Raw genomic sequence first — 25,667 nt, forward strand, 5'->3', positions numbered from 1 at the left:
AAATTTCAAAAGAAGGAATTGAAGTGGATAGAGCTAAAGTAGATGTAATTTCTAAACTTCCACATCCCACCAATGTTAGAGGAGTTAGGAGTTTTCTAGGGCATGCCGGTTTTTACCGACGTTTCATAAAAGATTTTTCTAAAATTGCCACTCCTATGAATAAACTCCTAGAAAAGGATGCACCATTCATCTTTTCAGATGAATGTATCAAATCTTTTAATATTCTTAAAGAGAAACTCACTAATGCGCCGATCATGATAACACCAAATTGGAATCTACCATTTGAACTAATGTGCGATGCAAGTGATTTTGCAATGGGAGCCGTTTTAGGACAAATGATTGAAAAAAGATTTCAACCTACATATTATGCTAGTAAGACGTTACAAGGAGCACAAACAAATTACACAACTACTGAAAAAGAACTCCTTGCTATTGTCTTTGCTTTTGACAAATTTCGATCATATCTCGTTCTAGCTAAAACGGTTGTAGTGACCCGAACTTTTCCATGTTTATATATATTAAATGAAATTGTTATTTACATGATTAAGTGTTTCCAACATATTAAGCAATCAAACTTGTTAAGACTTGATTAATTGAAATAGGTTTCATATAGACAATTGACCACCCAAGTTGACCGGTGATTCACGAACGTTAAAACTTGTAAAAACTATATGATGACATATATATGGATATATATATATAGTTAACATGATACTATGATAAGTAAACATATCATTAAGTATATTAATAATGAACTACATATGTAAAAACAAGACTACTAACTTAATGATTTTTAAACGAGACATATATGTAACGATTATCGTTGTAAAGACATTTAATGTATATATATCATATTAAGAGATATTCATACATGATAATATCATGATAATATAATAATTTAAAATCTCATTTAATATTATAAACATTGGGTTAACAACATTTAACAAGATCGTTAACCTAAAGGTTTCAAAACAACACTTACATGTAACGACTAGCGATGACTTAACGACTCAGTTAAAATGTATATACATGTAGTGTTTTAATATGTATTTATACACTTTTGAAAGACTTCAATACACTTATCAAAATACTTCTACTTAAGAAAAATGCTTACAATTACATCCTCGTTCAGTTTCATCAACAATTCTACTCGTATGCACCCGTATTCCTACTCGTACAATACACAGCTTTTAGATGTATGTACTATTGGTATATACACTCCAATGATCAGATTTTAGCAGCCCATGTGAGTCACCTAACACATGTGGGAACCATCGTTTGGCAACTAGCATGAAATATCTCATAAAATTACAAAAAATATGAGTAATCATTCATGACTTATTTACATGAAAACAAAATTACATATCCTTTATATCTAATCCATACACCAACGACCAAAAACACCTACAAACACTTTCATTCTTCAATTTTCTTCATCTAATTGATCTCTCTCAAGTCCTATCTTCAAGTTCTAAGTGTTCTTCATATATTCTACAAGTTCTAGTTACATAAAATCAAGAATACTTTCAAGTTTGCTAGCTCACTTCCAATCTTGTAAGGTGATCATCCAACCTCAAGAAATCTTTGTTTCTTATAGTAGGTTATCATTCTAATACAAGGTAATAATCATATTCAAACTTTGGTTCAATTTCTATAACTATAACAATCTTATTTCAAGTGATGATCTTACTTGAACTTGTTTTCGTGTCATGATTCTGCTTCAAGAACTTCGAGCCATCCAAGGATCCGTTGAAGCTAGATCCATTTTTTTCTTTTCCAGTAGGTTTATCCAAGGAACTTAAGGTAGTAATGATGTCCATAACATCATTCGATTCATATATATAAAGCTATCTTATTCGAAGGTTTAAACTTGTAATCACTAGAACATAGTTTAGTTAATTCAAAACTTGTTCGCAAACAAAAGTTAATCCTTCTAACTTGACTTTTAAAATCAACTAAACACATGTTCTATATCTATATTATATGCTAACTTAATGATTTAAAACCTGGAAACACGAAAACACCGTAAAACCGGATTTACGCCGTCGTAGTAACACCGCGGGCTGTTTTGGGTTAGTTAATTAAAAACTATGATAAACTTTGATTTAAAAGTTTTAATTCTGAGAAAATGATTTTTATTATGAACATGAAACTATATCCAAAAATTATGGTTAAACTCAAAGTGAAAGTATGTTTTCTAAAATGGTCATCTAGACGTCGTTCTTTCGACTGAAATGACTACCTTTACAAAAACGACTTGTAACTTATTTTTCAGACTATAAACCTATACTTTTTCTGTTTAGATTCATAAAATAGAGTTCAATATGAAACCATAGCAATTTGATTCACTCACAACGGATTTAAAATGAAGAAGTTATGGGTAAAACAAGATTGGATAATTTTTCTCATTTTAGCTACGTGAAAATTGGTAACAAATCTATTCCAACCATAACTTAATCAACTTGTATTGTATATTATGTAATCTTGAGATATCATAGACACGTATACAATGTTTCGACCTATCATGTCGACACATCTATATATATTTCGGAACAACCATAGACACTCTATATGTGAATGTTGGAGTTAGCTATACAGGGTTGAGGTTGATTCCAAAATATATATAGTTTGAGTTGTGATCAATACTGAGATATGTATACACTCGGTCGTGGATTGATTCAAGATAATATTTATCGATTTATTTCTGTACATCTAACTGTGGACAACTAGTTGTAGGTTACTAACGAGGACAGCTGACTTAATAAACTTAAAACATCAAAATATATTAAAAGTGTTGTAAATATATTTTGAACATACTTTGATATATATGTATATATTGTTATAGGTTCGTGAATCAACCAGTGGCCAAGTCTTACTTCCCGACGAAGTAAAAATCTGTGAAAGTGAGTTATAGTCCCACTTTTAAAATCTAATATTTTTGGGATGAGAATACATGCAGGTTTTATAAATGATTTACAAAATAGACACAAGTACGTGAAACTACATTCTATGGTTGAATTATCGAAATCGAATATGCCCCTTTTTATTAAGTCTGGTAATATAAGAATTAGGGAACAGACACCCTAATTGACGCGAATCCTAAAGATAGATCTATTGGGCCTAACAAACCCCATCCAAAGTACCGGATGCTTTAGTACTTCGAAATTTATATCATATCCGAAGGGTGTCCCGGAATGATGGGGATATTCTTATATATGCATCTTGTTAATGTCGGTTACCAGGTGTTCACCATATGAATGATTTTTATCTCTATGTATGGGATGTGTATTGAAATATGAAATCTTGTGGTCTATTATTATGATTTGATATATATAGGTTAAACCTATAACTCACCAACATTTTTGTTGACGTTTTAAGCATGTTTATTCTCAGGTGATTATTAAGAGCTTCCGCTGTCGCATACTTAAATAAGGACGAGATTTGGAGTCCATGCTTGTATGATATTGTGTAAAAACTGCATTCAAGAAACTTATTTTGTTGTAACATATTTGTATTGTAAACCATTATGTAATGGTCGTGTGTAAACAGGATATTTTAGATTATCATTATTTGATAATCTACGTAAAGCTTTTTAAACCTTTATTGATGAAATAAAGGTTATGGTTTGTTTTAAAATGAATACAGTCTTTGAAAAACGTCTCATATAGAGGTCAAAACCTCGCAACGAAATCAATTAATATGGAACGTTTTTAATCAATAAGAACGGGACATTTCAGTTGGTATCCGAGCGTTGGTCTTAGAGAACCATAATTTTGCATTAGTGTGTCTTATCGAGTTTGTTAAGATGCATTAGTGAGTCTGGACTTCGACCGTGTTTACTTGAAAAATGATTGCTTAACAAATTTTGTTGGAAACTATATATTTTTAACATGTGAATATTATGTGATATATTAATCTCTTAACGCGTTTGATATTATGTGATAGATGTCTACCTCTAGAACAAGTCCCATTGACTCACCTAATAATAATGAAGAGTCAAATGTAAATTGGAATGATTCGTGGACTGATTCACAAGTTCCCGAAGAGGAACCGGAAGAAGAGTCGGAACCGGAAGAAGAATCGGAACCAGAAGAAGAATCGGAACCGGATGAAGAAATAGAACCGGTGGGGGGAAATAATAAAACAGTTAAGTAAAAGAAAATCCTCAACCAACCGACCAAGGTTAATTATGGTCAATGGTGTTTCCGCCAAGGAAGCAAAATATTGGGAGGATTACCAATTCTCCGATGAATCGGATTCCGAAAAGAATTCCGATGATGTTATAGAAATTACCACAACTGAATTTAAAAAGGCAAAAGAAAATAATAAGGGAAATGGCATAAAAATAGAGAAATCTAATTCCAACCCCGATGAACTTTATATGTATCGTCAACCCCCGAAGTCCTTAAGTTGTAACAATGACCCGTGAACCTCTAAACCACCAGGTTTTTCTAAACCAATGTGGAAAACGACGGCTCGTATTAGGGGAACATCATATATCCCTAGAAACTTGGCAAAACGAACCAAAACCGAAGAAGAAGAAACAAGCGAGTCGGAATAAGATAGTTGTATTCGTGTGGTGTAATATATGTAATATAGTGTGCTTATGCTTTATGATATATGTAAAAATTGCTTGTATTAATAAGTATTTTTTTTATGAATCTAACTCTTGTCTATTTTACAGTATAAAAACACAAAATGGATAGACAACCCAATATTTTAAGAGACCTACCCGGAGACATGATTGATGAAATCTTGTCTAGAGTCGGTCAGAATTCTTCGGCACAACTATTTAAGGCGAGATCAGTTTGTAAGACATTCGAAGAACGTTCCAAGAATGCCTTGGTTTATAAAAGGCTTTCGTTCGAAAGATGGGGGATATCACATTGGGAAATCCATAAGTTACGATGTGTTTACTTTGACGCATATATTGCGGGGAACCCAAATGCTATTTTACGCAATGGGTTAAGAAATTATTTTGACTCAATATATCCGAATATTGGACTTCGTGATTTAGAAAAAGCGACTAACATGCAACATAAAGAAGCATGTTATGCTTACGGATTAGTAATGTTCGCTTCTCACCAAAGTAAGAACAAGAACATTGGGCTACAACTATTAAACAAAACGTTCCCACAAGTGACGGAGTCGGTAATTGGGGTAAGAAATGAGATTTTAGATTGTTACGGGACTGTTGGACATTACGTAACCCTCGTCCCTTTGACGACGTTACAACATGCTGTCTTATCAACGGCCATAACGGTTATGTTCCACAAGACCAAGGATGGGAAGTAATCCTAGTAAAACCAGAATGCATGACTTGTTTCTGGACGTATGAATTACGTGTCTTTATTGCCTTTGATGAACGACTTGTGTACTAGCTAGAATTATCTTTACAACCATCTTGTATCAAATTTATTGTGTGCTATATTTCATGCTATATGTAAAATAAGCGGTATTGTAAGTTTGTAAAATATTGTGTAAAAGTTTGAACGCGAAATATTATTATAATCAGTTTTTCATATAGAATTGTAGTAGTTGAATTGTATATTAGCTACTAAGTATGAACTTAACGGGTAGGTACTACCCAAATTTAAACTTATAAAACGCTAATATGAAGAAAAAGCTTTTATAAATGAGTTCATATTATGCTACGAAATACTATTAACTACTCTTAATATTCTGTATGATTAACTTGTTCCATTTGACTATTTTGAAGGAAATGGCACCGACTACTCGACACATCGTGAATATGAATGAAGAGGAATTCCGTACTTTTCTAGCTTCAAACATAGCCGCAGTACAGGCTGCGCTACATACCAACAATAACCTTGGATCTAGCAGTACAGGAAATCGTGTAGGATGCACCTACAAAGAATTCACTGCCTGCAAACCTTTGGAATATGATGGAACCGAAGGACCGATCAGATTGAAACGGTGGACCGAGAAGGTCGAATCGGTGTTTGCCATAAGTAAGTGTACTGAAGAGGACAAAGTGAAGTACGCTACACATACCTTCACAGGTTCTGCGTTAACATGGTGGAATACCTATCTAGAGCAAGTGGGACAAGACGATGCGTACGCACTACCGTGGTCAACATTCAAGCACTTGATGAACGAGAAGTACCGTCCCAGAACCGAGGTCAATAAGCTCAAGACAGAACTTAGAGGGTTACGAACCAAAGGATTTGATATTACCATGTACGAAAGACGATTCACAGAATTGTGCCTATTGTGTCCGGGAGCATTCGAAGGTGAGGAAGTGAAGATCGACGCGTTTGTGAAAGGATTACCGGAAAGAATCCAAGAAGATATAAGTTCACACGAGCCCGCCTCCATACAACAGGCATGTAGAATGGCTCACAAACTAGTGAACCAGATTGAAGGAAGAATTAAAGAACAGACTGCTGAAGAGGCCAATGTGAAGCAAGTCAAAAGAAAGTGGGAGGAAAACGGTGATAAGAATCACCAATACAACAACAACAGCAATTACAACAATAATCGCAACAATTATCCCAACAATCGCAACATCAATCGCAACTACAACAAACGGCCCAACAACAACAACAACAACAACAACAATAACAACAGCAACTACAATAATCATCCCAACAACAATAACAACCACAACAACAACAACAATCAGAAGCAGCTACGCCAAAGGTGTGAAAAGTATCACTCGGGGTTCTGCACCAAATTTTGCAACAAGTGTAAAAGAAATGGTCATAGCGCGGTGAAGTGTGAGGTCTTCGGACCAGGGGTTAACAGAACGAAAGGAACAAATGGTGTCGGAACGAGTAATTGTGGCGCAAGTAGTGTCGGAGCAAGTTATGCCAATGTAGTTTGTTATAAATGTGGAAAACCGGGCCACATTATTAGAAATTGCCCGAACCAGGAGAACACGAATGGACAAGGCCGCGGAAGAGTTTTCAATATTAATGCGGCAGAGGCACAGGAAGACCCGGAGCTTGTTACGGGTACGTTTCTTATTGACAATAAATCTACTTACATTTTATTTGATTCGGGTGCGGATAGAAGCTATATGAGTAGAGATTTTTGTACTAAATTAAGTTGTCCATTGACACCGTTGGATAGTAAATTTTTACTCGAATTAGCAAACGGTAAATTAATTTCACCAGATAATATATGCCGGAATCGAGAAATTAAACTGGGTAGTGAAATATTTAAGATTGATTTGATACCAGTAGAGTTAGGGAGTTTTGATGTAATAGTTGGCATGGACTGGCTGAAGAAGGTGAAAGCAGAGATCGTATGTTATAAAAATGCAATTCGCATTGTACGAGAAGAAGGAGAACCCTTAATGGTGTACGGAGAAAAGGGCAACATGAAGCTACATCTTATTAGTAATTTGAAGGCACAAAAACTAATAAGAAAAGGTTGCTATGCTGTTCTAGCACACGTCGAGAAAGTACAAACTGAAGAAAAGAGCATCAATGATGTTCCCGTCGCAAAAAAATTTCCCGATCTATTTCCGAAAGAATTACCGGGACTACCTCCACATCGATCTGTTGAATTTCAAATAGATCTTATACCAGGAGCTGCACCAATAGCTCGTGCTCCTTATAGACTCGCACCCAGCGAGATGAAAGAACTGCAAAGCCAACTGCAAGAACTATTAGAATGTGGTTTCATTCGACCAAGCACATCACCATGGGGAGCTCCTGTTTTGTTTGTCAAGAAGAAGGATGGTACATTTAGGTTGTGTATTGACTACAGAGAGTTGAACAAACTTACCATCAAAAACCGTTATCCACTGCCGAGAATTGATGACTTATTTGATCAACTACAAAGCTCGTCGGTTTATTCGAAGATCGATTTACGTTCTGGATATCATCAAATGCGAGTAAAGGAGGATGATATTCCAAAAACTGCTTTTAAGACGCGTTATGGTCATTACGAGTTTATGGTTATGCCGTTTGGATTAACTAACGCACCAGCTGTGTTCATGGACCTTATGAACCGAGTGTGTGGGCCATATCTTGACAAGTTTGTCATTGTTTTCATCGATGACATACTTATTTACTTAAAGAATGATCAAGAGCACGAAGAACATTTGAGAAAAGTGCTAGAAGTATTGAGGAAAGAAAAACTGTACGCTAAGTTTTCAAAGTGTGCATTTTGGTTGGAAGAAGTTCAATTCCTCGGTCACATAGTGAACAAAGAAGGTATCCAGGTGGACCCGACAAAGATCGAAACCGTTGAAAAGTGGGAAACCCCAAAAACTCCGAAGCATATACGTCAATTTTTAGGATTGGCTGGTTACTACAGAAGATTCATCCAAGATTTCTCCAAAATAGCAAAACCCTTGACTGCATTAACGCATAAAGGGAAGAAATTTGAATGGAAGGATGAACAAGAGAAGGCGTTTCAATTATTGAAGAAAAAGCTAACTACGGCACCTATATTGTCATTGCCTGAAGGGAATGATGATTTTATGATTTATTGTGACGCATCAAAGCAAGGTCTCGGTTGTGTATTAATGCAACGGACGAAGGTGATTGCTTATGCGTCTAGACAATTGAAGATTCACGAGAAAAATTATACGACGCATGATTTGGAATTAGGCGCGGTTGTTTTTGCATTAAAGACTTGGAGGCACTACTTATATGGGGTCAAAAGTATTATATATACCGACCACAAAAGTCTTCAACACATATTTAATCAGAAACAACTGAATATGAGGCAGCGTAGGTGGATTGAATTATTGAATGATTACGACTTTGAGATTCGTTACCACCCGGGGAAGGCAAATGTGGTAGCCGATGCCTTGAGCAGGAAGGACAGAGAACCCATTCGAGTAAAATCTATGAATATAATGATTCATAATAACCTTACTACTCAAATAAAGGAGGCGCAACAAGGAGTTTTAAAAAAGGGAAATTTAAAGGATAAAATACCCAAAGGATTGGAGAAGCATCTTAATATTTGGGAAGATGGAACCCGGTATAGGGCTGAAAGGATTTAGGTACCAAAATTTGGAGATATGAGAGAAATGGTACTTAGAGAAGCTCATAAAACCAGATACTCAATACATCCTGGAACGGGGAAGATGTACAAGGATCTCAAGAAACATTTTTGGTGGCCGGGTATGAAAGTCGATGTTACTAAATACGTAGGAGAATGTTTGACGTGTTCTAAGGTCAAAGCTGAGTATCAGAAACCATCAGGTCTACTTCAACAACCCGAAATCCCGGAATGGAAATGGGAAAACATTACCATGGATTTCATCACTAAATTGCCAAGGACTGCAAGTGGTTTTGATACTATTTGGGTAATAGTTGATCGTCTCACCAAATCAGCACACTTCCTGCCAATAAGAGAAGATGACAAGATGGAGAAGTTAGCACGACTGTATTTGAAGGAAGTCGTCTCCAGACATGGAATACCAATCTCTATCATCTCTGATAGGGATGTCAGATTTATTTCAAGATTCTGGCAGACATTACAGCAAGCATTAGGAACTCGTCTAGACATGAGTACTGCCTATCATCCACAAACTGATGGGCTGAGCGAAAGGACGATACAAATGCTTGAAGACACGCTACGAGCTTGTGTTATTGATTTCGAAAACAGTTGGGATCGACATCTACCGTTAGCAGAATTTTCCTACAACAACAGCTACCATTCAAGCATTTAGATGGCGCCGTTTGAAGCACTTTATGGTAGAAAGTGCAGGTCTCTGATTTGTTGGAGTGAAGTGGGGGATAGACAGATTACGGGTCCGAAGATAATACAAGAAACTACCGAGAAAATCATCCAAATTCAACAAAGATTGAAAACCGCCCAGAGTTGACAAAAGAGCTACGCGGACAGTAAAAGAAAAGATATAGAGTTTGAAATTAGAGAAATGGTCATGCTTAAGGTTTCACCTTGGAAAGGCGTTGTTCGATTTGGTAAACGGGGGAAACTAAATCCAAGGTACATTGGACCATTCAAGATTATAGATCGTGTCGGACTAGTAGCTTACCAACTGGAGCTACCTCAACAACTCGCGGCTGTACATAACACTTTCCACGTCTCAAATTTAAAGAAATGTTTTGCTAAAGAAGATCTCACTATTCCGTTGGACGAAATCCAAATCAATGAAAAACTTCAATTCATTGAAGAACCCATCGAAATAATAGATCGTGAGGTTAAGAGACTTAAACAAAACAAGATACCGATTGTTAAGGTTCGATGGAATTCTCGTAGAGGACCCGAGTTCACCTGGGAGCGTGAAGATCAGATGAAGAAGAAATACCCACATTTATTTCCAGAAGATACGTCAACACCTCCAACTGCTTAAAATTTCGGGACGAAATTTATTTAACGGGTAGGTACTGTAGTGACCCGAACTTTTCCATGTTTATATCTATTAAATGAAATTGTTATTTACATGATTAAGTGTTTCCAACATGTTAAGCAATCAAACTTGTTAAGACTTGATTAATTGAAATAGGTTTCATATAGACAATTGACCACCCAAGTTGACCGGTGATTCACGAACGTTAAAACTTGTAAAAACTATATGATGACATATATATGGATATATATATAGTTAACATGATATTATGATAAGTAAACATATCATTAAGTATATTAATAATGAACTACATATGTAAAAACAAGACTACTAACTTAATGATTTTTAAACGAGACATATATGTAACGATTATCGTTGTAAAGACATTTAATGTATATATATCATATTAAGAGATATTCATACATGATAATATCATGATAATATAATAATTTAAAATCTCATTTGATATTATAAACATTGGGTTAACAACATTTAACAAGATCGTTAACCTAAAGGTTTCAAAACAACACTTACATGTAACGACTAACGATGACTTAATGACTCAGTTAAAATGTATTTACATGTAGTGTTTTAATATGTATTTATACACTTTTGAAAGACTTCAATACACTTATCAAAATACTTCTACTTAACAAAAATTCTTACAATTACATCCTCGTTCAGTTTCATCAACAATTCTACTCGTATGCACCCGTATTCGTACTCGTACAATACACATCTTTTAGATGTATGTACTATTGGTATATACACTCTAATGATCAGCTCTTAGCAGCCCATGTGAGTCACCTAACACATGTGGGAACCATCATTTGGCAACTAGCATGAAATATCTCATAAAATTACAAAAAATATAAGTAATCATTCATGACTTATTTACATGAAAACAAAATTACATATCCTTTATATCTGTAACAACCCAAACCAACCCGCGATTAAACCATGTAAAATTACAACAATAAAAAAAAATTTGCTGGACTGCCACCTGGCGCGGCGCGCCATATAGGCCGCGCGGCGCGCCAAACCTGACTGTCCGGAAAGTCTTTAAATGCGAAAATGTTTGACTAGTTCCCGACATATTTAGACAAAACGCTTTTAACCGCATGTTCAATATATGAAAACTAGCGCGTTCCATTAATAAAATTTAGTTTACGAAGCGGAGCCCACGCTGACCCAAATTACCCCTTAAGAACCAAAATACAATTTTCGACCATAAGACTTTTAATACAAAACAAAGCCGAGCATGGCGATTGGGGATACGCTACCCAATCCTAATAAATCCAAAAACAAGCCTTCTACGCAAACTATGCAAGTCCTCTAATCCTCGCGCTTACCCGAGCCACCATCCGCATGCAATCTATAAAAAGAGTGAGGGTAAGCTAACGCTTAGTGAATGATAATATACTACATACATATATATGTATAAAATGGACACGCCACAAAATAACAAATACCGCATACCGAGGCATCCATATAAGGCGCTACACTAAGCATACCGTACGATCTCTAAGCAACGAGTTAAAGATACAACAACAATATAAGTTCACCAACGACGATGTGAACAACGCCAAATAGCTACACCCGGAGGGTTAGCTACAACACAACAATACATTAATATATAACAATATAAACGAACAAGGATAACGCCTTAACCCAATACCGAGAACCAAATACCACAATGAAGATTGGCCGAACTACACGAGCCTTAGTAATTCGAAACCACACGAGATTACTATCTTCACAACATCGAGGTTGGCCGAACTACACGAGCCTTAGTAATCCGAAACCACACGAGATTACTACCTCAATAAGATGACCGAACTAACCACACGCGTCATCGTGAATCCGAAACCACACGCGATTCACATCTCCAACTCAAACCCACGGTCACGGGATTATAAAATCCACCACATCGGGGCTACTGATAAGGCTAAAAAGGAACATATATTTCATAGCAAAATCCCCCAAGAAAGACAAGATTTTAGTTGCAATTGTTCCATTTTCGAGTAATATTCGTTTATTTTAAATAAGTGCGAAGACAAAAGGCGAAAACGAAGATTTGAAGACGCAAAGGTCCAAAAAGCTCAAAAGTACAAGATACAATCAAAAAGGTTCAAATTATTGATGAAGAACGTCTAAAAATGACAAGAGTACAAGTTACAAAACGCAAAGTACACGATATAAAATTGTACGCAAGGACGTTCGAAAATCCGGAACCGGGACCAGAGTCAACTCTCAACGCTCGACGCAACGGTGTAAAAATTACGAGTCAACTATGCACAAGAATAAAATATAATATTTAAATAATTCATAATAAGAATAATATTAAATAATAAAAAGTTGTTAATTGAGCATAGTTCAGGGGTCATAAGTGAAAATTCAATTTCTAAATTCGCCTATAAAAGGCTTTGTAATCGTAATGTAAAAACACACCTTTTTCTATCTTTTTCTTATTTATCAATATCAATTATCAATATCTATATTCTATATCTCTATCATAATGTTAACTTAATAAGATATAACAATAATCTTAATTTTAATTTTAAATTATGATAATAATAAGATTTATGATAGAGATCGTTTGAGTGTGTAAGTCGAAATTCTGTCCGTGTAACGCTACGCTATTTTTAATCATTGTAAGTTATGTTCAACCTTTTTATATTAATGTCTCGTAGCTAAGTTATTATTATGCTTATTTAAAACGAAGTAATCATGATGTTGGGCTAATTACTAAAATTGGGTAATTGGGCTTTGTACCATAATTAAGGTTTGGGCAAAAGACCGACACTTGTGGAAATTGGACTATTGACTATTAATAGATGGGGGGTATTGTCTAATTGAGTGACAACTCATTGGAGTCTGTCGAACCTATCTTCAAATTAATTAACCTAATAATTAATAATGATTATGGTTGTCCTATTTAGTGATGTTCATATGGAATCTGTTATAATCATTTAATTAATCAATTGGGTTGGGTAATTGATTATTCATTCTGATCAAGTGGATGAATTAATATTCATAAACTAATTAAAACAGGGGTGGATTACATACAGTGATAACTGGTGTAATTGTTGACAGAAGTGATAACTGCGTCACAGTTTAAATCCTTAATCAGTTGGAATATTTGACTTCGGGTATAAGGGTAATTTGACGAGGATACTCGCACTTTATTTTTATGACCGATGGACTATTATGGACAAAAAACCAGATAGACGTATCAAATAAACCAGGACAAAGGACAATTAACCCATGGTAATAAATTAAAATCAACACGTCAAACATCATGATTACGGAAGTTTAAATAAGCATAATTCTTTTATTATATTTCTCATCGTATCTTTATTTACTGTCATTTTATTACTCGCAATTTTATTTACTGTCATTTTATTTATTGTCATTATTTTACGCACTTTAATTATCGTCATTTATCTTTACGCTTAAAATATAGAATCGACAAACCGGTCATTAAACGGTAAAACCCCTGATAATGCTAAAAACGAACATATATTTCATGGCATTATTCCTCAAGAAAGACAAGCTTTTAGTTGCAATTGTTCTATTTACAAGTGATATTCGTTTAAATAATAAAAGGTGAAGACAAAAGACAGATTCGACGATTTGAAGACGCAAACGACCAAAAAGCTCAAAAGAACAAAAGACAATCAAAAAGGTTCCAATTATTGATAAGAAACGTCTCGAAATCACAAGAGTACAAGATTCAAAACGCAAAGTACAAGATATTAAATTGTACGCAAGGACGTTCAAAAAACCGGAACCGGGACCAGAGTCAACTCTTAACGCTCGACGCAACGGACTAAAAATTACAAGTTAACTATGTATATAAATATAATATAATATATAATTAATTATATTAATTATATATATATTATATATATATATTAAAAACTGTCGGCAGCCAGAAACTCCAAGGGAGTAAATTGAAAATACCTCTCCGCGACTCGCGGAGTTTGAAGGGCTTTTTGCCGCGAGTCGCGGAGCCCCAAAAATCAAATCTGGCTATAAAATCAACCCGAATTCTGATCAAAAATACACATTATTTTCTCAATCTCTCTCAATATATACGTAATATATTTATATTTATAATTTATATTTTAATTTTAATTATAATTCTAATAATAAGGGTATGTTAGCGAATGTTGTAAGGGTGTAAGTCGAAATTCTGTCCGTGTAACGCTACGCTATTTTTAATCATTGTAAGTTATGTTCAACCTTTTTATATTAATGTCTCGTAGCTAAGTTATTATTATGCTTGTTTAAAACGAAGTAATCATGATGTTGGGCTAATTACTGAAATTGGGTAATTGGGCTTTGTACCATAATTGGGGTTTGGACAAAAGAACGACACTTGTGGAAACTAGGCTATGGGCTATTAATGGGCTTTATATTTGTTTAACTAAATGAAAGTTTGTTAATGTTAATATAAAGATTTACAATTGGGCGTCCCTATAAATTACCATATACACTCGATCGGACACGATGGGCGGGGTATTTATATGTACGAATAATCGTTCATTTAACCGGACACGGGAATGGATTAATAGCCACTAGAATAATTAAAACAGGGGTGAAATTACATTCAAGGGTAATTGGTGTAATTGTTAACAAAGTAGTAAAACCTTGGTTTACACGCAGTCGATAACCTGGTGTATTCATTAAACAAAGTATTAAAACCTTGTTACAATTCGAATCCCCAATTAGTTGGAATATTTATCTTCGGGTATAATAATAATTTGACAAGGACACTTGCAATTTATATTTATGACTGATGGACTGTTATGGACAAAAACCAGACGGACATATTGAATAATCCAGGACAAAGGACAATTAACCCATGGGCATAAAACTAAAATCAACACGTCAAACATCATGATTACGGAAGTTTAAATAAGCATAATTCTTTTATTTCATATTTAATTTCCTTTATTTTATATTTAATTGCACTTCTAATTATCGCACTTTTATTTATTTTATCGCACTTTTAATTATCGTACTTTTTAATTATCGCAATTTAATTTTATCGCATTTTTATTATTCGCAATTTCATTATCGTTATTTACTTTACGCTTTAATTTAAAGTCTTGTATTTATATTTTACATTAGGTTTTAACTGCGACTAAAGTTTTAAAATCGACAAACCGGTCATTAAACGGTAAAAACCCCCCCTTTATAATAATAATATTACTTATATATATATTTGTATTTTTATAAAAGTAAACTAATATAGCGTTGAGCTTTGCTTAAAGATCTCCCTGTGGAACGAACCGGACTTACTAAAAACTACACTACTGTACGATTAGGTACACTGCCTATAAGTGTTGTAGCAAGGTTTAAGTATATCCATTCTATAAATAAATAAATATCTTGTGTAAAATTGTATCGTATTTAATAGTATTTTCTGCGTAAAATATAAGCTATTTTATATACACCTCGTTCGACATCAAGTATTTTTGGCGCCGCTGCCGGGGAAACATCTTAAAAGCCGGAAGCGCAACGCTAATAAAAAAAAAAAAAAAAAAAAGATTTTTATTTACATTTATTAAAAGTCGTTTTTGTAAAAATTACGTTTTAATCATTCAAAAATATAAAAAGAAAAACAAAAATATAAGTATTTTTAGGATTTTGTTAAATATTTAAGTTTTATAAGTTTCTTTATCTTTATTTTAATTTATAAAAATATAAATTTTATTAAAAATCGTTTATTTAAATTAAAAACAGAAAACAAAATAAAAAAAAAAAAAAAAAAAAAATAAAGAAAAACGCGTAAAAGTACAATCTGTCAACTGAATTCTGAATCCCCGCGACTCGCGGGATTTTCCTCTTCATTCACCGCAACTCGCGGAGGTATTCTGACACTCGGACAAAAACCCTAATCACGGGTTTTAATTTATTATTATTATTATTAATTACTTTATTATTATTATTATTATTAATTTTAGTTTTATTTTTACTTTTTACTTTATATATGTATTTAGTTTTAATAAGTTTTTATTAAATTATAAAATTAGTAGTTTTATTAAATAAATAATATAAAAATAATATTTTTATAAAAATTGTACCTTTTACAACTTTTTGTATATTTTTATATTTTGTACCTTTTTAATCGTTGTAGCATAATATTTGTATTTTTTAGCTCATAATTAATTTTAAACTTAGTTTTTGCTATAGTTATTTTAACTTTAGATTTTTAGGCTTTGCCGTAGAATTCCTTAAGTGCTTTTTCTTTAGACTAAGATTTAGGTGCTTTAGAATTTTGCGACGCCTTTTTAAGTTTTAGTTTCTTTTTAAGTTATTTCCATTTGGGATTTAGTTTTTCCTGTAAGCTTTAATATTTTTAGACCTTTTACTATGTACCAATTATCATTCCAATTAGTAATTTCAATTTGCGATTATAATTTTAAGTTAGTTGTAGTAATAAGGTTAAATTAGTTAAGTATTTTTAAGTTTTGATAAGTTTCTTTTATTTCCGTCACCTTTTATTTTTCAACCATTTTTCTTTTTCGACATTTTTCGACGCGCAATCTTTTTCTCTCTTATTTCTCGCCATTCTAGTTTTAGGACTTAGAATTTTATTCTACTTCTTATCTAAATTTCTTAAAATTACGAAAATTTATTTTAAGTAGTTAAATTAATAGACATCAAAATTTTCTGGTTCGTAGTAATAGTTGGATTTGTACGTGGACCGGGTTATTGGAGCCAAACAGTCCTCAATTATATTGAGACCAAACGAATCCTGCCCCTCTGCTGCATCTTTTGGCTATTCGAAACGTGGGCAAAATCAGAAAAGTCTATTGATTGGATAACTTATTATAATTTTTCTTTCCTTTTAAAAACTAATAGGATATTCTGTGAATGCACCGAGCAAGACGTTCACCACCTTTTGTACGTTCACCACCTGTAACTCGATCAAGACATCGTTTAACAAATATAACCGCCGTTGATTTTTCTTTAGACTCGTCATCCAGTCGACCAAGTACTACAGTTCAAATTTCCGATAATCCATTTTTTGAACCCAACCTCACAATTGAGAATCCAGAAAATATTCAGGAACGGTTCATAGATCCTGAACCATTAAACTTTCCTCCGGAACCACCAATCATTCAAACAGAGATTGTTGAGGAACGAACTATTAAATCAGAATCATCTAGTGATACCGATTCAACAAATTCAATTATGGAGAATCTGGAACCTTTAAGTATGGAAGACCGAATGAGAGCTAAACGCACTGGCCAAGGTCACGCAATTACTCATCCAGACATTAATGCGCCAGATTATGAAATCAAAGGACAAATTCTACACATGGTGACTAATCAATGCCAATTTAGTGGTGCGCCGAAGGAAGATCCAAATGAACATCTACGTACCTTTAATAGGATCTGCACACTATTTAAAATACGAGAAGTGGAGGATGAACAGATATATCTCATGTTATTTCCCTGGACTTTAAAGGGAGAAGCCAAAGATTGGTTGGAATCGTTACCTGAAGGGGCGATCGATACATGGGACGTTTTAATTGATAAATTTCTTAAACAATTCTTTCCTGCATCTAAAGCCGTAAGACTTCAAGCAGAAATTGTTACGTTCACACAGAAACCAAATGAAACTCTATATGAGGCGTGGACAAGATATGGAAAGTTGTTAAGAGGATGTCCGCAACATGGTTTAGACACCTGTCAAATAGTACAAATATTCTACCAAGGATGCGACATCACTACAAGAAAAGACATAGATATAGCAGCTGGTGGTTCGATTATGAAGAAAACCGAAACTGATGCTTACAAAATTATTGATAATACTGCTTCCCACTCACATGAGTGGCACCAAGAAAAAGATATCATTAGATCATCTAAAGCAGCTAGAGCCGATTCTAGCCATGACTTAGATTCCATTTCCGCAAAGATAGATGCTGTGGAGAGACGAATGGAAAAGATGACTAAAGATATTCATGCTATACGAATTAGTTGTGAGCAGTGTGGAGGACCACATTTGACAAAAGATTGTCTCAATATTGAATTAACAATGGAACAAAGAGAGAATATTTCATACATCAACCAAAGGCCTGGAAATAATTATCAGAATAATTATCAACCGCCAAGACCGATTTACAATCAAAACCAGAATTATAACCGAAATATTCCATACAACAACCAACAAGGTCCTAGCAATCAACAAATATCCAACAATACTTACAATCAACAAAGACCTAATTTTCAAAACAAACCACCACAACAAACCGATGATAAAAAGCCGAATTTAGAAGATATGATGACGAAGCTAGTTGAAACTCAAACGCAGTTTTTCACATCTCAAAAACAAACCAATGAACAAAATGCTCAAGCATTTAGAAATCAACAAGCTTCTATTCAAAATCTGGAACAAGAAGTAAGTAACCTAGCAAGGTTAATAGGTGAAAGAAAACCGGGAAGTTTACCTAGTGATACAAATGCTAACCCCCGGAATGAAACAGCTAAAGCTATTACCACAAGAAGTGGTACAACACTTAAACCACCTGAAATACCTGTAACTTCTGATGAAACTATTCCTACTCCACAAGAACCACAACCTGATCAAGATAAGGAAAAAGAACCGGTAGTTGAAAAGGTTAATGAAGATAACACAGTTAAGGCTAAACCTTATGTTAAACCATATCAACCACCACTTCCTTATCCGAGTAAAATGAAGAAAGAAAAACTTGAAGCCGAGCAATCCAAATTCTTGGATATGTTTAAACAAATAAATGTAAATCTTCCTTTCATTGATGTGATTTCAGGAATGCCAAGATATGCTAAATTCTTGAAAGATCTAATCACGAATAGAAAGAAAATGGAAGAACTCTCGGCTGTTACTATGAATGCTAATTGTTCAGCAGTGCTGTTGAATAAGATACCAGAAAAACTATCTGATCCAGGAAGTTTCACAATTCCATGTTTTCTGGGTAGTCTTAGTTCAATAGAAGCATTAGCAGACTTAGGTGCTAGTATAAATCTAATGCCGTATTCACTATACGCTAAACTAGACCTTGGAGAATTGAAACCAACCAGAATAAGCATACAACTAGCCGACCGATCAATAAAATATCCTAGAGGGATAATGGAGAACATGCTAGTTAAAGTTGGTACTTTAGTATTTCCAGTAGATTTTGTTGTTTTAGATATGGAAGAAGATTCTCAAGTTCCTCTCATATTAGGAAGACCATTCTTAAACACGGCTAAAGCAATGATAGACGTGTTCGGTAAGAAACTGACCCTAAGTATAGAGGATGAGAGTGTTACCTTTTCAGTTGATAGAGCAATGCAACAACCACAATCTGCAGATGATACATGTTATTATATTCAAACTATAGATGCACATGCAGAATTATTAGAAGAATTTCCAGAATTACAAGGAACAGGAGAATGTTCTTTAGGAGAAGGTAATGAACCAATTGATGAAGCTGAAATGTTAGCTACACTTATAGCTAATGGATATGAACCAACAACAGAAGAAATTCAAATGCTAAAAGAAGAAGACAGATATCGATATAAATCATCGATAGAAGAACCTCCGAAATTAGAGTTAAAGCCACTTCCAAACCATTTGGAATACGCTTATTTACATGGTGAATCTGAATTACCTGTAATAATATCGTCTTCTCTTACTGAAAATGAGAAATCACAACTCATTTCTGTGTTGAAAGCTCATAAACCAGCCATTGCATGGAAGATTCATGATATTAAAGGAATAAGTCCTTCGTATTGCACACATAAAATCCTTATGGAAGAAGGTCATAAAACGTATGTGCAACGCCAACGAAGACTAAATCCTAATATGCAAGATGTAGTTAAGAAAGAGATTATTAAACTGCTAGATGCAGGTTTGATATATCCAATTTCTGATAGTCCATGGGTAAGCCCAGTTCAATGCGTGCCTAAGAAGGGTGGCATGACTGTCATCACAAATGAGAAAAATGAGCTTATTCCTACTAGGACTGTAACAGGATGGCGTGTATGTATTGATTATAGAAAATTAAATGACGCCACCAGAAAAGATCACTTTCCCTTACCTTTCATAGATCAAATGTTGGAAAGATTAGCCGGAAATAGTTACTATTGTTTTCTAGATGGATTTTCCGGATATTTTCAAATTCCAATAGCACCCGAAGATCAAGAGAAAACCACATTCACGTGCCCTTATGGTACTTTTGCTTACAAACGCATGCCATTTGGACTTTGTAACGCCCCTGCAACCTTTCAAAGGTGTATGATGGCGATTTTTCATGACATGATAGAAGAATGCATGGAAGTATTCATGGATGACTTTTCAGTCTTCGGTGATACATTTAAATCATGTCTAGTAAATCTGGAACGAATGCTAATTAGATGCGAAAAATCAAATCTAGTACTTAATTGGGAGAAATGCCATTTTATGGTTAAAGAAGGCATCGTTCTTGGACATAAAATTTCAAAAGAAGGAATTGAAGTGGATAGAGCTAAAGTAGATGTAATTGCTAAACTTCCACATCCCACCAATGTTAGAGGAGTTAGGAGTTTTCTAGGGCATGCCGGTTTTTACCGACGTTTCATAAAAGATTTTTCAAAAATTGCCACTCCTATGAATAAACTCCTAGAAAAGGATGCGCCATTCATCTTTTCAGATGAATGTATCAAATCTTTTAATATTCTTAAAGAAAAACTCACTAATGCACCGATCATGATAACACCAAATTGGAATCTACCATTTGAACTAATGTGCGATGCAAGTGATTTTGCAATGGGAGCCGTTTTAGGACAAAGGATTGAAAAAAGATTTCAACCTATATATTATGCTAGTAAGACATTACAAGGAGCACAAACGAACTATACAACTACTGAAAAAGAACTCCTTGCTATTGTCTTTGCTTTTGACAAATTTCGATCATATCTCGTTCTAGCAAAAACGGTGGTCTATACCGACCATTCTGCTCTTAGATACCTATTTTCAAAACAAGATGCTAAACCAAGATTAATCCGTTGGATCTTACTCTTACAAGAGTTTGATATTGAAATCCGAGATAAAAGAGGAGCAGAAAATCTCGCCGCTGATCATCTTTCTCGTCTTGAAAATCCCGAATTAGAAGTTCTGAATGAATCGGCCATACAAGACAACTTTCCTGATGAATATTTATTGAAGATAGATTATAAAGAAATCCCATGGTTTGCAGACTATGCAAACTACTTAGTTTGTGGATTCCTTGAAAAAGGATTATCGTACCAAAGACGAAAGAAATTCTTCAGTGATATAAAACACTATTTCTGGGAAGATCCACATCTGTTTAAAAGTTGTCCCGATGGAATAATACGCCGATGTGTATTTGGAGATGAAGCTAGTAAAATTTTAAACCATTGTCACACAGGACCAACAGGAGGGCATTATGGGCCTCAACTAACAGCAAGAAAAGTTTATGAAGCTGGATTCTATTGGCCTACAATTTACAAAGACTCACACCTTCTTTGCAAATCCTGTGATGCATGTCAAAGGGCCGGAAAAATAAGTCAACGTGATGAAATGCCACAAAATGTCATCCAAGTATGTGAAGTATTCGACATTTGGGGTATTGACTTTATGGGTCCATTTCCAAAATCTCATAATAATCTATATATACTCGTAGCCATTGATTATGTATCTAAATGGGCGGAAGCACAAGCTCTCCCAACTAACGATGCACGAGTTGTAGTCAACTTTTTAAAACGTCTTTTTGCAAGGTTTGGAACACCGAAAGCTTTAATAAGTGATCGGGGTACTCATTTCTGTAATAATCAACTTGAGAAAGTTCTTAAAAGATATGGAGTAACTCATAAAATCTCCACCGCATATCATCCACAAACAAGTGGACAAGTTGAAAATACAAACCGAGCTTTAAAACGTATTCTAGAGAAAACCGTAGGATCAAATCCGAAGGAATGGTCCATTAAATTGGAGGATGCACTCTGGGCTTTTAGAACAGCCTACAAAACTCCAATTGGAACCACACCTTTTAGACTTGTTTATGGAAAAGCATGTCATCTTCCAGTAGAAATTGAACACAAAGCATTTTGGGCTTTGAAGACATGTAATCTTGATTTACATGAAGCCGGACGTCTACGATTAAGTCAACTAAACGAATTAGAAGAATTAAGACATGAAGCATACGAAAATTCGTTAATCTATAAAGAAAGAACGAAGAAATGGCATGATAAAAGAATCAGAAGTTCAAAAGAATTTAAAGAAGGAGACAAAGTTCTTCTTTTCAATTCACGATTCAAGCTATTTCCTGGAAAATTGAAATCAAGATGGTCTGGACCATTCATAGTCAAAAGAGTTTTCCCATACGGAACGATAGAATTAATAAATTCAAATGGGATTGAATTTAAAGTTAATGGTCACAGAGTTAAACATTACATACATGGTCCGATGGAAGTCGACAACGAAGTTAATCACAATTTCGACACAACAGCTAACTAAGTGTGGGGAGAATCAAGTCTTTAAGGGATAATATGTATTTCTGTTAGAGTTAGATTGTCTGTTTTCGTGTAGTTCTCGAAAATGGAACACGTATGGTCTTTCCCTAGCAGACCCTAAAGAACTAGTCTTCTCCCCCCATTCTGAATTTTTATTTTTTTAGGTTTTTACGTAATGAAGACTGCCTGTGAACTAAACCATGGTCTAATGCTACACGCTTTGATCACTAAAAGAAATAATGACATACTACCGAGTGAATTAGTATCAGTAATCAGAGAAAGAATGGACGAAGTTAGAAAAGGATCCAGATGCGAAGATAATAAGTTACAATTTGGTAAAGGAAAATCAAAATCCGCAGCGAAAAGAAGAGCACGACACCTAGAAAAATGTCACAAATGCGGAAAATGGTCACATGGAGGTAAATGTTCAAATAATCAAACCTATTCAAATACCGAATTTGTTACTTTATGCAGAGACGGACCGTTCATATGTTTAGAAGAAAAGACAATGAATGCTCGAGGTTACGCCTATGCAGCCATGGAAGACCAATTAAACCGACTATCTTATGAATATAATAGATCATATAACTAAGAAATCTATTTCACAGGTATGTCTGTACAGTTTTTATTTTTTATTTTATTTTTAACCTTTTGATAATAAACGCTAATTTGTTCGCTAAAAAGTATTAAATTGGTATTAAATGAAATTAGGTTTGGCGACCGAAATTATTGATATCCTTCAAAAGTTTATTACATCACTGCGAAATTTAACGTTTATTCTTAAGGTATAAATATCTTTAATCAATCAACCCAAAATATTTCAAAAATTCGTCATGAGTTAAATTAGGTCTTGGAACCGAAATTACTTTACCGAAAAGAGGGGCGCATATTTTTGATAATATTTGACTGATTAAAGTGGGATAAAAAGACAAAAAGATTTTTAATTTTATTTACCATGTTTTTAAAATTAATATTTAAATCTTAAATTAATATTGTAAACTTTGTAAAAACAATATTTTTAAAATTGTAAATATTTGAAAAATTAATATGAGTTTGGTGTGAATTTATAATATGAATTTTTAAATTAAGTTTGGTGTGAATTTTTAATTTTTAAAATATGAAATTTTAATTTTATGCATTTCAAATTTTAAGTTTGGTGTGAATTTTGAATTGTTAATATTAATTTTGAATTTATTATTTAAGTTGTGTGAATTTAAAAACAAAAATTTACTTTATCTCATTAAGTTAAGAATATGATTTTTAAAATTCGTCGTAAGTTGAAGACTAGGTCTTTGAACCGAAATTGCTTTACCCGAGGGAGGGACGAGAACTTTTATTATCATTATTTTTAATCTTATTGATTTAAAGTATGCCAAAAACATTGAAAAAACCCAAAAATCTTAGCTTTTAAAACAATCGCTACAAAAAGACAAATTTTAAAATTTTGTCGAGGGACGGACTAGGACATCGATCCGAAACGACCTCGTCCTAAATAACAAGGGAAACAAAATTTTAAAATTAATTTCTTAATTGTTTTATAAGTTAAAGATTATAAAAAAAAAAAAAAAAAAAAAAAAAAAAAAAAAAATAACTCCGCGACTCGCGGAGTTTTCAGTAAAAACCTCCGCGACTCGCGGAGGGACCAAATTACAGAAAAAAAAATAAAACTAGCTGCTCGAACTGATCACTCACACACACACATAAACACCCGAAATAGCTGCGAAAAAACCCGAAAAAACCCACAAAAATCATCCCAAAAACTCAATTTTTCACCGTTAATCTTCAAATTTTTCACTACAATCATGTTGAGAAGGATGATATCTAGGAACTACTCAAGAAAACAGGTACAATTACACCCCAAATCACCTTTAAATCCGAATTTTAGTGTGTTCTTGAGCATATTTTCATAATTTGAATTTTGTTAATTTTTAGTGTAATTAGTGTTAAATTGTTAGTATATTATGCATGTATAACCTAGATTGATGCTTGTTAACATGATTTGAAGCCAAAAACTTCAAAATCTTTAGAATCTAGGGTTTGTGTTCTTGAGAAAATTTGGGGCTTTTTGATATAAACAGGTTATGGCCGATTTTTGTCATGAATTGTTGCTAAATTGAGTAGTGTAACATGTCTAGGTAGTTAAAAGATCCAAACTTTGAGCCTAAACATGATTTTGAGAATTAAAGTGGACTTTTTCAAGTCCAAAATTCATGAACTTGATTTTTGAAAGATAATGCCATTTGAGACTTGTTTATTTGCTAGTAATGATTATTTTGACATGTTATTTGAGTTGAATGCTTATGAACTTGGCGAAAATTTTCGTATATACTTATTTGAAAAAGTGTAGAATTGATAAAAATGTGAAAATAAGCTTAAGTTTGATATAAATTGATAATGTCATTGTAATTATTTTGATTGATGATTTTGCTGACACTAATGCATATTTGGATGCACAAAATTTGTGTTTGATGTGTTTTGCAGACTGAAAGGGGTGAATCTTCATCCCAAGCCCGCCATGCTCCTGCTGAGAACTTGGAACAACAGGAGGTAGATAACTACTACAAGCAGGATGTACCTCATCCAGTCATGACCTTTTCAGATATGCACTTGGAACAGTTGCACCCGAACCTGCGATTTGACAGACTTTGGATAGATTATCCAAAATATCAACGGGGTTTGCATACTCTTCACTCAAAGGTTGTTGAGGTACCGAGGGTCATAGAATGGGGACCCTTGGAAGCTGTAGAATTGGCCGGGCCAATTAGGGAATTACTGGTACAGAGGTATGGTAATTCTTCTTTTAATGACTGGATATGTTTATTCACCATACGCAGACCTGTATATAAAGTATGGTGTGAAGAGTTGTTATGTAG

This window comes from Rutidosis leptorrhynchoides, chromosome 4 (genome assembly GCF_046630445.1).
Source record: "Rutidosis leptorrhynchoides isolate AG116_Rl617_1_P2 chromosome 4, CSIRO_AGI_Rlap_v1, whole genome shotgun sequence".
Taxonomy (NCBI): domain Eukaryota; kingdom Viridiplantae; phylum Streptophyta; class Magnoliopsida; order Asterales; family Asteraceae; genus Rutidosis; species Rutidosis leptorrhynchoides.